Source organism: Narcine bancroftii, chromosome 8 (assembly GCF_036971445.1).
Source record: "Narcine bancroftii isolate sNarBan1 chromosome 8, sNarBan1.hap1, whole genome shotgun sequence".
In the NCBI taxonomy this organism is placed as follows: domain Eukaryota; kingdom Metazoa; phylum Chordata; class Chondrichthyes; order Torpediniformes; family Narcinidae; genus Narcine; species Narcine bancroftii.
The window spans coordinates 162,501,096-162,516,661 of NC_091476.1; the positions used below are offsets into that span (position 1 = coordinate 162,501,096).

Below are 15,566 nucleotides of genomic sequence, written 5' to 3' on the forward strand. Positions count from 1 at the left end.
TACTCGAGATGGCAGAGGTCGACATCATCGAGTCCACGCTGCTGAAGATCCAGCTGCGCTGGGTGGGTCACGTCTCCAGAATGGAGGACCATCGCCTTCCCAAGATCGTGTTATATGGCGAGCTCTCCACTGGCCACCGTGACAGAGGTGCACCAAAGAAAAGGTACAAGGACTGCCGAAAGAAATCTCTTGGTGCCTGCCACATTGACCACCGCCAGTGGGCTGATATCGCCTCAAACCGTGCATCTTGGCGCCTCACAGTTTGGCGGGCAGCAACCTCCTTTGAAGAAGACTGCAGAGCCCACCTCACTGACAAAAGGCAAAGGAGGAAAAACCCAACACCCAACCCCAACCAACCAATTTTCCCCTGCAGCCGCTGCAACCGTGTCTGCCTGTCCCGCATCGGACTTGTCAGCCACAAACGAGCCTGCAGCTGACGTGGACTTTTACCCCCTCCATAAATCTTCGTCCGCGAAGCCAAGCCAAAGAAATGCTGAGACCATTCAGGATGAAATCCTTTTGGGACTTCGCTGCAAACAATTAGGACAAAACAATGCTGCTTCAACACACCAGAAGAATCTTATGTTTACTACTAGTTGATGATGATAAGTGATGAGCAAGAACACCATTTGGTCATTACTTAGACTTCATGAGAACAGTGATGGGAAACTACATCAATTGTGATGTTCTGTAAACTGGAATAGACAATAGCCAAAAGCAATGGCTAAATGTGGGATAGTTGTACAGGACAAATCTTTCCAAGTAGAGAACATTTCTTTTATCGGTCTATATGCTTTGTAATGGACATCTATAAATTAATTATGAAATGACAGCTAATCATACCAATAACTAATGAATTTTTTAAAAATACTCAAGAATTAGTTGTTTATTTGCCTTTTCTAAACAATATCAAAATATCTTACAATTGTTTGTAAGGCATTTTTCACTTTCTGGCATACTATAAGGTAATCACTGGAAGGATTTTCTACTGATACCTAAAATAATGTTGATTTTATGGAAAACAATGCACATTAACAACTCTACTTCCACAGAAGATAGAGTGGCACAGTTGGTGTAGCGGTTAGTGCAATGCCTTTACAGCGGCAGTGATCGGGACCAGGATTCGAATCCCGCACTGTCTGTATGGAGTTTGTCTTTAAGGAGTTTGTACATTCTCACCGTGTCTGCGTGGGTTTTCCCCAGGGACTCCGCTTTCCTCCCAGCCTTCAAAAAAAAAAAGTACCCAGGGTGTAGGTTCATTGGGTGTGAATTGGGCAGCACAGACTTGCGGGCTGAAATGGTCTGTTACTGTGCTGTGTGTTTAATTTTTTTTTAAAGTTAAAACTTTTTAAAATTAACCCTTAGGAAATCTGTTATGTTTCCAAGATCACTTACCAATTTTTATAGATGCACCATGGAAAGTATCCTATCCAGATGCATCATAGCTTGGTACTTGAACTGTTCTGCCCAATACTGCAAGAAGCTGCAGAGTTGTGATTGCAGTTCAAGCCATCACACAAACTAATCTTGTCCATTAACTCTATCTAGACATCCAACTTCCTCCAGAAAGCTGGCAACACATTAAAGGATTATACCACCCTAGTCACGCTCTCTTCTCTGCACTTCCATTGAACAAAAGATATCTGAGCTTGAAAGCATGAACTTCCAGATTCAGGACAGTTTCTTTCCTGCTGTTATCAGATTCTTGAATAGATCTTTCATTGGTCAAAGGTTAAGACCCTGCACTATTTAACTGTACTTTTCTCTACATCCGGCACTTTGTCCAAGCAATTCTATTCCCCGCACCTTTTTTTTCCACAGCATAATAATCTGGACTTTTATATATTACATGATCTACTGTATTTAAGTATGGGTTGACTTGCCTGGATAGCACATAAAATAAAACATTTTATTGCATCTTAGAAAACATGAAAATAAACAATTTATTCAATTCAATTGAAAATGTTGAAGACGACTGAGAGCTATGGAAAGGCTCTTTGTGGTATCCACCTTTACCCATTGTTCAATCTTGAGATTATATTTGAGATTTTCTCCAATCTAACACAAGCACATGTATTGAGACTAAAGGTCATTTGCCCCAGTTTGCTGACAATAAATAATGTGAACTGTAAAGTGAAAATAAGCACACTTGCATTGTATAATCTATTGTGCTTAATTAAGTAAGCAATAAACTTAGTAAATTGCTCATATACCTCAGGGAGGTATATCTCTGTATTAGCATATAACAAATGCATGTGTTCATCGGACAATAAACAAGAGTTTGAAGATTGAAGGAAGCAAAATGATTGGCGCTTATTCCATGGAAAACAAACTGCTGCAAAATACTTGCTGAGAATTGGTTGGAGCCACTTAGTATATTATAATACATCTTTAGTAGTACCTATCAGACTTAAAACAAATTACGATATAGTAAATGTCTTGCTTTGATGCTTCTTCATGGATTACTCATTTTTTCTTACATTAACCACCTATTCCCTGCAGTGCTATTTGAATTGATTGCTGGGACACAATCTTTGAGTTAATTTATTGTAACATCTCCATTTCATCCCTTACAGTATGAACTCTGTTGCTCTATAGATTACTTGTCACGAAATAAGACATCTCGATGAAAGTTCTTAGTGTCTATCTGTGTATAAAGCTGTGGAGCTCTATCATTTCTCCTTTAAAAACATCCTTTGTCTAGACCATTGGAACCATAATAATTATCTGATAACACTTGACAATGAAGATTTTGCTTCCCAAAACCCTAGGGTTTGGGGGCCTGCTAATCCTGCAAATAAGATTTTCTTATCATATACTTTCTTTTAAGTTGTAACCTATTTTAGTGACTTCCTGTCATATTTTAAGTCTACCAAGCATAGGAAACCACGAAGTGCAACATGTCATTGAAAATTCATTTTCTGGGTTGAGTCACGTGATGGAGTAGTGGCCTGTAGGGTAAAACCAGCGCTCTCCAGAAAAGAAGAAAAATAGTTAAGAAAAGACAAAGTTCAATAAATATAAAATATAAGAAATAAAAAATAAAGTTGCAGAGAAGAGAAAGAAAATGGCACCTAAGAAGAAAAAAGTAAAATGGGGAAAAAAAGAAGAAAGACACAGGAAAAGAAAGGAGAAGGCCTTACCTACACGAAGGAACAGGGAGCCGTGGTGGAGAATTGCGCCCAATCTCCAAGGTTGGTGACGGCCCCATGGAGTCGCGAGCCCCTGACCGATGGACTGCAAAGATGACAAAAGTGCGCAGTGCACAATCTAAGGTGAAGGAAAACACCGACGGGAAGGGGTGCTCAGCCGAGGAGCAGGCAACCACTGCGCGACCTGCCGAGGGACGCCTGACACCAGGGCTCTCAGCTGGAAGATGAGAAAAGCAGCAGGAGAGGGAGTGAAGTACCAGGTGAGAAGGAAAGTCAATGGGGTGAAAGGAAAGAGGAGCAGCAGCAGGAGGCTTAACAGATGAGCAGCTCAGAAGAAGAAGATCAACAGCAAGAGGCCAAGCAAGAAGAGGCCCGACAAAGTGAGACAAGCAACTCATCAGGAAAATCAGAAGAGACACAGATACAAAGAAGAGAAGAAGACACAAACATAGGTACAGACACAGAAGAAGACCAAGATCTTCACAGAGAGATAGAAGGTAAAACAGATGGACAGAATAGAGATAAAGCCTTTTTTGAGGAACAAATGAGAGCATTAAAAGAATGGTTGTCATTAGAATTTAGTGCAATTAAGAGAAAAATGAAAAGAACAGAAGATAAAATGCAAAGATTAGAGCTAGTCATGACAGAAATAGGGAAAAGAGTAGAAAATGTGGAAGAAGGAGAAACGGCTGTAGAAATGGAAGTAAACGACTTGAGGAAAATTGGAAGAAAGTGATAAAAAAATTAAAGAGACATGAGAGTTGTTAGCTCAGAAAATTGATATGTTGGAAAATTATAGTAGGTGAAACAACATAAAAATAGTGGGCCTAAAGAAAGATGAAGGCGGCACAGATATGAAGAAATTTATAAAAGAATGGATCCTGAAGGTCCTGAAAATGACAGAAATGCAATAAGGCATGGAAATAGAGAGGGCACACAGAACACTAAACAATAAACAAGAGTCAAAAAATATTTTTTCACCCAGACATAAGTTTTGAACTCTTAAAGAAGAGGAAGGAGGTTTAATACCACAAAATCGATCCTATGGAAAAAAGGTTATAAATTCATGTTAAGATATCCAGCTGTGCTTAAAATATTTATCCCCAGGGAGCAAAACAGACTGTCTTGGATCCAGAGGAAGCACAAGAATTTGCAGAAAGCTTGCAGGACAGAAGGAGCAATGAAGAGATGCAATAAGAAAGAAGAATGGCAATAAAATATATATAAAGATGTAAAAACAATGTACATGTAAAGATCTAAAGAAGGGAAAGAGAAGGGAAGGAAGGAAGTAAGGGGAAAAAAAGGAGAACTTTGTTATATGTGTAATAAAAAATGTTTTATGGGGGGGGGGTTGTGGGAGGAGAGAATAACTGTCACTGCGAAATCAGTTGACGCTTGCGAGCAGTTTCGCAATCCAAATGGAAAGGGGAGTTGTGGTTGCCCGGCAAGGGATAAGGGGAAACTCAGAGAGGTGGGGGGGAATATTTGGGGTTAAGGGAATATTGGATGTGGGAGTTGTTGAAGTATTTTATGTTTTAAATGTGTTCTCATATATTGAATTTAAAAAGGGAAAACTGAGAGATGAAAATGGGGAAAAGGGGGATGGTGGTGAAGAAGCGGAAATGAGGTGTAAACAGGATATGAGATGGTCACATTGAACTATATGACTATAAACATTAATGGAATACATAACCAAATTAAAAGGAAGAGGCTATTAAATTTACTGAAAAAAGAAAAAAATAGATATAGCATTTGTGCAGGAAAAGCATCTAGCTGAAGTGGAACATAACAAATTAAAGAGAGACTGGGTGGGACACGTAGCGGCAGCATCATATAATTCAAAAGCTAGAGGTGTAGCTATATTAATTAATAAAAATGTACCAATCAAAATAGAGGAGGAAATAATAGATCCAGCAGGGAGGTATGTAATGATAAAGTGTCAGATATACTCAGAATTTTGGAATTTGCTCAATATATATGCACTTAATGAGGAGGATCAAAAGTTTATGCAAGATATTTTTTTGAAGATTGTAGATACACAAAGAAATATATTGATAGGAGGGGATTTTAACCTTAATTTGGATCCAATGTTGGATAAAACTGGACAAAAGACTAGTAAAAAGAATAAAGTAGCCAAATTTATGGTTAAATCAAGGCAGGGAATGAAACCTATTTAAGGGAATATTGGATCTGGGAGTTGTTGAAGTATTTTATGTTTTAAATGGGTTGTCATACATTGAGTTTAAAAAGGTGTATCAATATATGGAGGAGACAGCACCCAAGAGAGAAGGAATACTCATATTATTTAAGTAGGCATAAAACATACTCAAGGATTGATATGTTTTTGTTGTTGGCCCATATTCAAGGGAGAGTTAGGAAAACTGAATATAAAGCTAGATTACTATCTGATTGCTCACCCCTGTTATTAGCAATAGAACTGGAGGACATCCCACCAAGAACAAATAGATGGAGGTTAAACTCCATGCTACTTAAAAGGCAGGAATTTAGAGAGTTTATTGAATGCCAAATTAAAACATATTTTGAAATAAATACGGAACCAGTGAAAGACAAATTTATATTATGGGACGCAATGAAAGCCTTCATTAGAGGGCAGAAAAGAAGTTACGTAACTAAGATGAAAAAGGACTACAATCGGGAAATAGAGCAGTTGGAAAGGGAGATAGTACAGAAAAGGAACTAGTAAAAAGGGATGGTATAATGAAAAGGAGCGGACAAAAAAATAAAATGCAAAACATTACAAATGTACAAGGTGGAGAAGAACATAATGAAAATAAAGCAAAAGTATTACGAACTGGGAGAAAAAACAAATAAAATATTAGCCTGGAAACTTAAAACAGAACAAGCTAAAAGAACTGTATTGGCATCAAGGAAAAAGGACAAACAAATTACATATAATCCAATAGAGATTAATGAGATCTTTAAGGAATTTTATGAACAATTATGCCAAAATGAGAACTAGGGGAAAGATGATAAAATAGAAGAGTTTTTAGCTAAAATTGAACTGCTGAAATTGCAAGAAGAGGAACAAAACAAACTGATAAAACCATTTGAAAGAGAGGAAGCACAGGATATATTTAAAAAGTTGCCCGACAATAAAACACCTGGAGAGGATGGATTCCCAATGGAATTCTATAAAACATTTAAAGAGTTATTAATTCCTCCTCTCCTCGAAGTAATGAACCAGATAGAAGAAACACAAAACTTGCCAGATTCATGTAAGACAGCAATAATTACAGTGATACCAAAGAGGAAGGATCCACTAACACCAGTATCATATAGACCAATATCTCTACTTAATTCAGATTATAATAGTGAAATTATTAGCATACAGATTGGCCGATTGTGTACCAAAAATAGAAAAACAAGATCAAACTGGATTTATTAAGAAAAGACGAACAGTGGATGTCTGTAAACTTATTAATCTAATTCATGCAGTTCAAGGAAATAAGAAGCCAACAGTGGCTGTTGCTTTAGACACAGAAAAAGCCTTTGACAGAGTAGAATGGAATTATTTATTTAAAGTATTACAGAGGTTCAATCTACCAGAAAAATATATTAATTGGATTAAAGCATTATATAATGGACCATTGGCGAAGGTAACAGTAAATGGATATGTAGCGAACCAATTTAAATTAAGTAGGTCAACTCCACAGGGATGTTCATTATCCCCCTCACTGTTCGCTTTAGCAATAGAACCATTGGCAGAACTGATAAGAACAGAAAATAAAATAAAAGGGATAAAAATAAAGGAGAAGGAGTATAAAATCAGTTTATTTGCAGATGACATCATAGTATACTTAACAGAACCAGAAATATCAATAAAAGAATTACATAAGAAATTGAAGGAGAATAGAGAAATATCAGGGTACAAGATCAACGCAAATAAAAGTGAAGTGATGCCAATGAGTAACACGGATTATAGAGAATTTTTTAAAAATCACCATTTAAGCAATCCGACACCTAGGTAATAGATAATAACTTAAGCCACCTGTACAAACTAAATTATCAGCCACTAATAAAGAAATTGCAGGAAGACTTAGAACATTGGAAAGAATTACCGCTAACGTTGATAGGGAGGGTAAATTGCATTAAAATGAATGTCTTCCCAAGGATACAATACTTATTTCAATCATTACCAATTCCCTTAACAGAGAAATTCTTTAATGAACTAAAGAGAATAATAAGGAAATTCTTGTGGAAAGGGGGGAAACCGAGGATAGTGTTAGATAAATTAACAGAGAGGTACAACCAAGGTGGTTTGCAGTTACCAAACTTTAAAAATTATTATAGAGCCGCACAATTAAAGTATAAGGGAAAAACCAGACTGGACTAAGATAAAGCTAGATAAAATAGGGGAGAAAGTACCTGAACATATACTTTATAAGTGGGATGAAAAGCTGGTACAATATAAAAGTTCACCAGTATTGCATCATTTACTCAATATATGGAAGAAGATCCACTTAGAAAGGAAAAAAACAAATTACCAAATACCAAAAGTATTAATGATGCAAAATCAGCTAATCCCTTTTACAATAGATAACCTTTCCTTTAGAGAATGGGAGAGAAAAGGAATCAAAAGAATAGAAAATTGTTCTTTGGAAAATAATTTATTAACATTTGAACAGCTGAAGTATAAATATGGAATAACTCATGGTACAATGTTTGCATATCATCAACTGAAAGCTTATTTAAAGGATAAATTGGGAAACAGACTGAGATTACCAGAAGGAAGCAGCTTTGAATATATGATTACAGACACGATGATAATCAAAAGATTTATAATGAACACGTACATTAACCTGCAAGATAAGGAAAATGATGAAATAAGCTATAAACCCAAACAAAAGTGGGAAAAGGATTTAAACATGGGAAAAGTTATGTTCTGGAACTATGAAGAATATAATAAACACAAGGTTACGCATGATACAGTATAATTGGTTACACAGGTTATATATCATGCCCCAAAAGTTAAAAAAAAAAAAATGGGATCCAACATTATCAGATAGATGTTTTCGCTGTAAAAAGGAAATGGAAACAACAGTACATGCAATTTGGGCATGTGAGAAAGTGAAAATGTTTTGGGAAGATCGAAATCAGATATTAAATAAAATCACAAAAAATAACATATCAAAAAATCCAGAGATCTTTCTTCTAAGTAATATAAGGAATTAGGACTCAAACTGGATAAAGTGCAAAAAAGATTTATTATGATAGCTTTAGCAGTAGCAAAAAAATGTATGATGTCAACTTGGAAAATGGAAGAGTCTGAGAATACAGCAATGGTACATGGAAATGAATAAATGTATTCCATTGGAAAAAATAACATATAATTTAAAAAATAAAGTCACATTATTTGAACAAATTTGGGAACCATACATGGAACATAACAGAGAGGGCTTGCCTCAGACCTCCACCCCCTAAAATGATAAGAAGACAAAACGACTTGGTCCAGTGTGTAAAAGTAGATGACACATTCTTCTTGTTTATTTTTCATTGTATGATGACATTGTTTAATGGTTTTATTGTATTGTATATATTGAATATTTATTGGTTTTGGAGGGGGTGGGAAGGGGGGAGGCAAGGTAGGGGGGGAAAAAAAGGGAGAAAATGCCACTGTGTATATTTAATGAGAAATGTTTGTATATATTTTGGTTGATATGGTTCACAGTGTGAAAAATAAAAAAATATTAAAAAAAAAGAAAATTAATTTTCTGCATTGGCATTTGGACTGCAGTGACAAACATAATGAAAGGTTTCATCAGGACATTGTGACCATGGAAAAGCAGTATCAAGGCAACTGGAATCCATCAATACTGACCAAACATTGATGGATACTGACACAAGAGGCATCAGATGCTGATAACAAAGAAAATCAGTGGAAAAACATTTTTAGATCAGTTGAGCTCATAGAATGTGCCAGCTAAATTCAGTAAAAAGTCATTTAAGTTTCTCCAATAACCTACATGATACAGCAAATCTGAAATTATCTTTGTGTTCAGCTTGAAGTTATCTATCATCCTTGGTGGCACATTTAGCGTACTGTTACAGCGCCAGCGATCTAGACTGGGGTCGGAATCTTGTGGTGTCTGTAAGGAATTTGTACATTCTCCCTGTTTCTACAAGAGTCTTTCCCAGGGGCTTCTGTTTCCTCAAACCCTTCAAAAACGTACTGGGGTTGTATATCAATTTGGTCTAATTGGGCAGCATGTGTTCGTGGACCATGTTGAATGTCTAAATCAGGAGTGTCAAACTCAAAATCACGGAGGGCCAAAATTAAAAACTTGGACTAAGCCGAGGGCCGAACTAAATATTTATTGAAAATTTTCAACAACATCTGCATGTTTTCTCTTCTTTCAACATATGTAATGTTAAACTTTTTCTTATTAAAATAAATGTTTAATAATAGTTTTGAATAAACTCTTTCATTGTCATTGTCATTGGCCCATTTCCTTTGGAGATCTGAAACCGTGCACATGACGAGTCAATGAGGGATGATTAAAGCAGTGGTCTTCAAACTTTTTCTTTCCACCCACAGACCACCTTAAGCAATCCCTTACTAATCACAGAGCACCAATGGCACAGGGACGCGAGTGGAAAGAAAAAGGTTGAGAACTGTTGTATTGTGGTAACTCCACATCTGATTAGGTTAATTGTTAGGCAAGTGGTCAGAGAAGGACCCCCCTCCCACTCCAAAAAAGGCTTAAATCACAGGAACAAACTAAGCTTCCGTCTCACTGCTCACAATCTTACAAACAGTCCTGATGTGGAATGTGGGGTCACAGCTCCACGTTCACCCGAGTTCAGGTGCTGTCTGTGTGGAGTTTGTACGCTCTCCCCTTGTGTTGGACCAACAGGTCGGTCGCCTGACGAAGTCACCCGAACCTCCCCGTTGAAACGTCGGCGTCCGGGGCGGTGGAGGAATTGGCTGAGAAGAGCGCGTTGCTCCCACCCCCCCTCCCATGGTTGGAGAGGGATTAAACTGCGATCTCATGGCGCTGGGCTTGTCTCCAACAAAAGGAGCGGGAGGCAGGGTCTGCCGCACACGGAGCGAGGGGGAAGGCATCGCCAACGAGACGTTCAGTCCGGCGTCGCCGCTGAAGCGCAGACCCAGCGAGGATGGTCCCCAACTCCAGCCGCGTGTGTGTCCGGGAGCCGGGCGGGCTGAGTGTGGCGCTCCGATCCCCGGGATTCGGGACTCTGAGATCCCTCCACACCTCCAGCGTCTTCATTTTCACCTTCAGTGTGCATGCGCTATACTGGCGCGGCGGCCAGCGGGCCAACTCTAATATATATTTAATATGATCTTGCGGGCCAAATATAATTATATCGCGGGCAAAATTTGGCCCGCGGGCCAGAGTTTGACATGTGTGGTCTAAATAATCCCCAATTTTTTTTCAGGAAGCAAACCTTTTGAAAAAAAAATTGTCCCATGCGATTGACAGACTTGGTTGAATGATCCAAACGCAGTATGACAATGCAAGGCTACATTCATTTAATTTAATAAAATAATCTAGAATTAAGGAAATTGGCATCACAAAATACAATCCCATTCACTGATGCCCTTGAGGAAAGGAAATCAGTGGCCTTTGCCTGGTCTTGCTTGTGTATGATACCAGGCCAACAACAACATTATTTATTCTTACCTGCCCTCTAATGTAACCTTGAAAGTTATTCTGTTGAATCCAGCACAAGAGCAGTTCAAGAAAGCATCACCACCACCCTCTCAAAGGCAGTTAGAATAGGGCATTAAATCTTGTTCTGACTGATGATCCTGTTAATAATTGCAAAAAAACCTTTTAATTTCTCTTAAATAGCCTAGGATGGATTTTATTTCTGCTTATAATTTTGTGAAGTATCTATCATATGATTACTTATTATTTCTATGCAGGCTTTTGCTGTTTGGATGGATTCTTGAGAGTTATGGGCTCTAAAGTTGCCAATGCAGATTAGAATATTTGCAATCCTTGTACTGAATAATCTATTTAACAGTAGGTCTTGTTTGATTGAAGAACTATTGTTTGCATAATGTTGCAAATATTAACTAATCACTATTTTGCACATTTGTAACTCAGTCATTTAAATATGTTTTGCGAGTATTTCATGTTAACACATAACTATAAAGTTATCTATAAAATTAATGGGTGACCATGAGACATAGGAGCAGAAATAGGCTATTCAGATCATCGAGACTGCTTTGTCATTTAATCATGAGCTGATCCATTTTCCCAGAGCCCCATGTCTGGCCTTCTCCCCATAACCTTTGATCCCTTGGCTAATCAAGAACCTATTAATCTCTCTGTTAAGTGACCTGGCCTCCACACCACCTGTGGCAACAAATTCCATAAATTCACCACCCTTTTCTGGATAATGAAATTCCAACGTCTCTCTATTTTAAGTAGATGCCCTACAAATCTGAAGTTGTGCCCTCTTGTCCTAGACTTGCCCACCATGAAAAAAAAACTTTTATGCATCTGCTATGTCCATACCTTTCAACATTAAATATGTTTCAATGAGATCCCCCTTCATTCTAAATTCTAATAAGTACAGGCATACATCATCTAAATTTCATTCATGGGCCACATAGTTAGTGTGCTCTAGTTATGAAAGACCAACTGACAGGGGTCTTTATCAATGCCTTTAACCCCTCACTGCAGCAGTCTATTATTCCTGCAGGTTTCAAGACAGCCACCATCATCCCGGTACTAAAGAGGGCAAATAACATGTTTCAATGACTACCATCCCATTACACTGACCTCCACTATTATGAAAAGCTTTGAGCATTGGGTGATGGAACTCATCAAAGAGCACCTCCCAGAGACACTGGACCTATTTCAATTCACCTATAGGTGAAACCATTCTACTTATGATACTATAGCCTTGACCCTCCACTCCATTCTGACTCACCTGGAGAATGACACCTCACATGCCAGGCTGCAGTTCATTGACTTCAGCTCGGCATTAAACATGATCATTCCCCTGAGGCTGGCAGAGAAGCTGTTCTATCTGCAACCCAACACCCCCCTATGTAACTGAGTTCTGAAATTCCTAACAGAAAGACCAGTCTGTCCAGGTCAGTAGCAGAACGTCGAGCATCATCACATTGAGCACTGGTGCAGCTCAGGGCTATGTGCTCATTCACTCCTATTCATGCCACTGACCCACAACTGCATCACCAGATCCAGCTCCAAGTGTCATCAAGTTCGCAGATAACATGACAGTAGTTGGCCTCATCAGCATCAATGATGAGTCTCACTATAGAAAAGAGGTGGAAAATCTTGCGATAAGATACGAGGATAACAACGTGAGTCTCAATATGGACAAGACGGAGGAGATTATTGTAGACTTCAGGAGGACCAGGAACAGCCACCTTCCACTACACATCAATAGCTCAGTAGTAGAGAGAGCACCAAGTTCTGCAGAGTCTATTTAACAAGTGACCTATCCTGGACTCACATCACCTCACTTGTCAGAAAGGCACAATTACTGCTCTTCCTGGGAAGACTGAAGTGGGCAAGGCTACCAGCCACATCATGTCAACTGTATACGGGAGCTCTATTGAGGGCATCCTGGCCAGCTGCATCATAGTGTGGTATGGCTGCTGTAGAGAAGTGGATAGGAGGACAATCCACAGGACTGTAAGAGAGGTAGAGAGGATCACTGGGACCTCCTTCTTCCCCACTGATGTGATCTATGGAGATTGTTGTCAGACGAGGATGCACAAAATTGTGGAGGACCCCTACCAACCTGTGCACAGCATCTTTCAGTACTCCCATCAGGAAAGAGATACAGAAGAATCAGAGCCAGGACCACCAGGCTGAGAAAAGAGCTTCCCACAGACAATGAGAATGCTGAATGACTAAATAAACTGCTCACACCAACCAGCTGAGACTCTTATTATTTATTAAAGAATAATTATTTATTTTTACATATTTATAGTTGTCTCCCATACGTATTGCTTATTCTGTATGTGTGTATATGTGTTATATCTGGTTGTGGACTGTGGACCAGAGAACACTGTTGCATAGGCTTGTACTTGTGCAATCAGATGATCAGTAAACAAATTGGAACAAATGCACCAACAACATTATAATTTTTCATAGACATGACTGTCACAGGTTCAAAAAGAACAAAATGGTATAATAAGGGGTGGGGGGTGGAAGGAAGGTTGTGTATGAATGAACCTGGGTAGATTAGAGTGAGAAAGGAAATGAAAGGATATGGGTTACATGAGTTGAAGAATTAAATGTTCATGCTGTTGTGTTGTAGAATACCCATGTAAAACATGAAGCACTGTTCCTCTAGACTGCATTTGGCCGTACACTGGCAGTGGAAGAGGAATTCAAGGATAGACACGTTAATGTGGGAATGGGGAGAGGAGTTAAAATGGCTTGTAACTGGGAACTCAAGATGGCGATTGTAGACAAAGCACAGGTGCTTGGTAAAGCAGTTGCCTCATCTGGGCTTGGTCTCGCTGAAGTACTGAAGACCACAACAAGAGCACATAATGCAATAGATAAGGTAGGAGCAGGTGCATGTGAATTCCTGACTCATCTGGAAGGGCTGCTTAGATCACTGGATGGTGGTGAGGGAAGGACAGATGTTTACCCTGCTAAGATTGCAAGGAAAAGGGATGAGGAAAACAGGGAGTCCTAGAGAGAATGGACCCTGCAGAATGCAGAAAAGAGTGGTCAGGAGTAGATGTGGCTAGCAATTATATCATGTTGGAGCTGGCAGAAATGACAAATAGAAGCAGAGTTAGGTAAGATGAAAGGTAAGGACCAAGGCAACTCTACCTCTGTCCTATCTGGAGGGAGAAGGGGAGGTAAAGTGAGTACAGAAGTGCAGAAAGTGAAAGAGAGGCGAGCAAGAGCTCAATCAACCACAGAAATATTGGGATTGCTGTGCTTCCTGGAGTGGAAAGCCTCCTCTCAAGAACAGCTGAGATGAAGAATCTGAGAGAAAGGAATGATAAGTTCGGTGGAGTCTACCATAGTTGTCCTCTTTGTAGGAGTTGGAAACTGGTAGTACAGGGTTAGAGCACTATCAGGCTGGAGGATGTGCAGGAGAGATCTCCTAAAGTGATGGGATCATTGATTGTCTGGGAGATTTGGCCTGATGTTGGTTGCTGGGGTCCAGGGAACAATGATGATTTTCCAGAGCAACACAAAACCATTCCATTGATGGAGTTAGACAATAGGTGCAGGAGTAGGTCATTCATCCCTTCGAGCCATTCACTGTGATCATGGCCGATCATTCACAATCAGTAGTACCCCGTTCCTACCTTCTCCCCATATCCCTCGACTCCACTATCTTTAAGAGCTCTATCTAACGCTTTCTTGAAAGCATCCAGAGAATTAGCCTCCACTGCCTTCTGAGGCTGAGCATTCCACAGTTCCACAACTCTCTGGGTGAAAAAGTTTTTCCTCAACTCCATTCTAAAATGGCCTACCCCTTATTTCTTAAACTGTGGCCTCTGGTTCTGGACTCCCCAACATCGGGAACATGCTTCCTGTCCAATCCCTTCATAAATTATATCTTTCAATCAGATCCTTCTAAATTCCAGTGTTTCCAAGCCCACTCGCTCCAATCTTCCAACATGTGACAGTCCTGCCATCCCAGGAATTAAACCTCGTGAACCTATGCTGCCCTCCCGGGTTCAAAGTTTAGATTGATTGTCAGGGAGCATACATGACATCAACCCTGAGACGGTAAACACCAATATGACAAATTGTGAATGAAATGTAATTGATTGAATGGCATCAATATAAAGAAAAACCCCGAGACTCTTTTTCCTGTGGGTGAGGCACAATTAGCAAAACAAAATTGTACTCAGGGTAAAAACTCAATGCTGGAGAAACTCAGCAGGTCAAACAAAGCAAAGATACAGATACATCACCAACCTTTTGGGCATTTTGTCATACCTTGAAGAGGTTGAGGCTTTGTTGGACCTCCAGCATTGTGTTTATACTTCTGCAGACTTTCATGTGTTTTACTCCCATTACACTCAGTAATGGTCTACGTAAACTTACCACTTTGTCCTCTCTCAGGATATTCTCACACTTTTCATTCATGCCTGTGCTGCAATAGGATTCCCTCACGTCCTGAGGGCAATTGGAGAAGCTGGGTGGAGTCCTGGACATTTAATGGTGACCCTGGCCTGGCTCTTTTGTCAGGTGGCTGGAACCGCTCGAGAGGGAGATTACATCCCCACGAACGAGGCCGGCGCCCACCTCATCCCTCGAATTAGAATCGAACTCCTGCTCCCGACTGTCGGCAATGAGCGGGCCAGGCCGCTTGGGCTGCGGCAGGTGCAAGTCGCCATCATGACCCCTCCTCCCCTCCCGCCCGGCCAATGAGTGGCACCGCCCACATTGTGACGTAGCGGCCCTGCCG

General features: G+C 39.7%; 1 long non-coding RNA gene across 3 annotated transcripts in view; it reads right to left on the minus strand.

The window, feature by feature from the left end:
- The window catches only part of LOC138741531 (uncharacterized), an 80,117-nt gene extending 64,587 nt beyond the window's left edge, over window positions 1–15,530 (minus strand). For all 3 annotated transcript variants that reach the window (XR_011343556.1, XR_011343555.1, XR_011343554.1), the window contains exons 1-2: window positions 15,203–15,530; window positions 10,817–10,944 (exon numbers count right to left, since the gene is read on the minus strand). This is a non-coding gene — a long non-coding RNA (uncharacterized lncRNA). The remainder of the gene's footprint in view (window positions 1–10,816; window positions 10,945–15,202) is intronic.
- Between the last annotated feature and the right edge of the window lie 36 nt (window positions 15,531–15,566).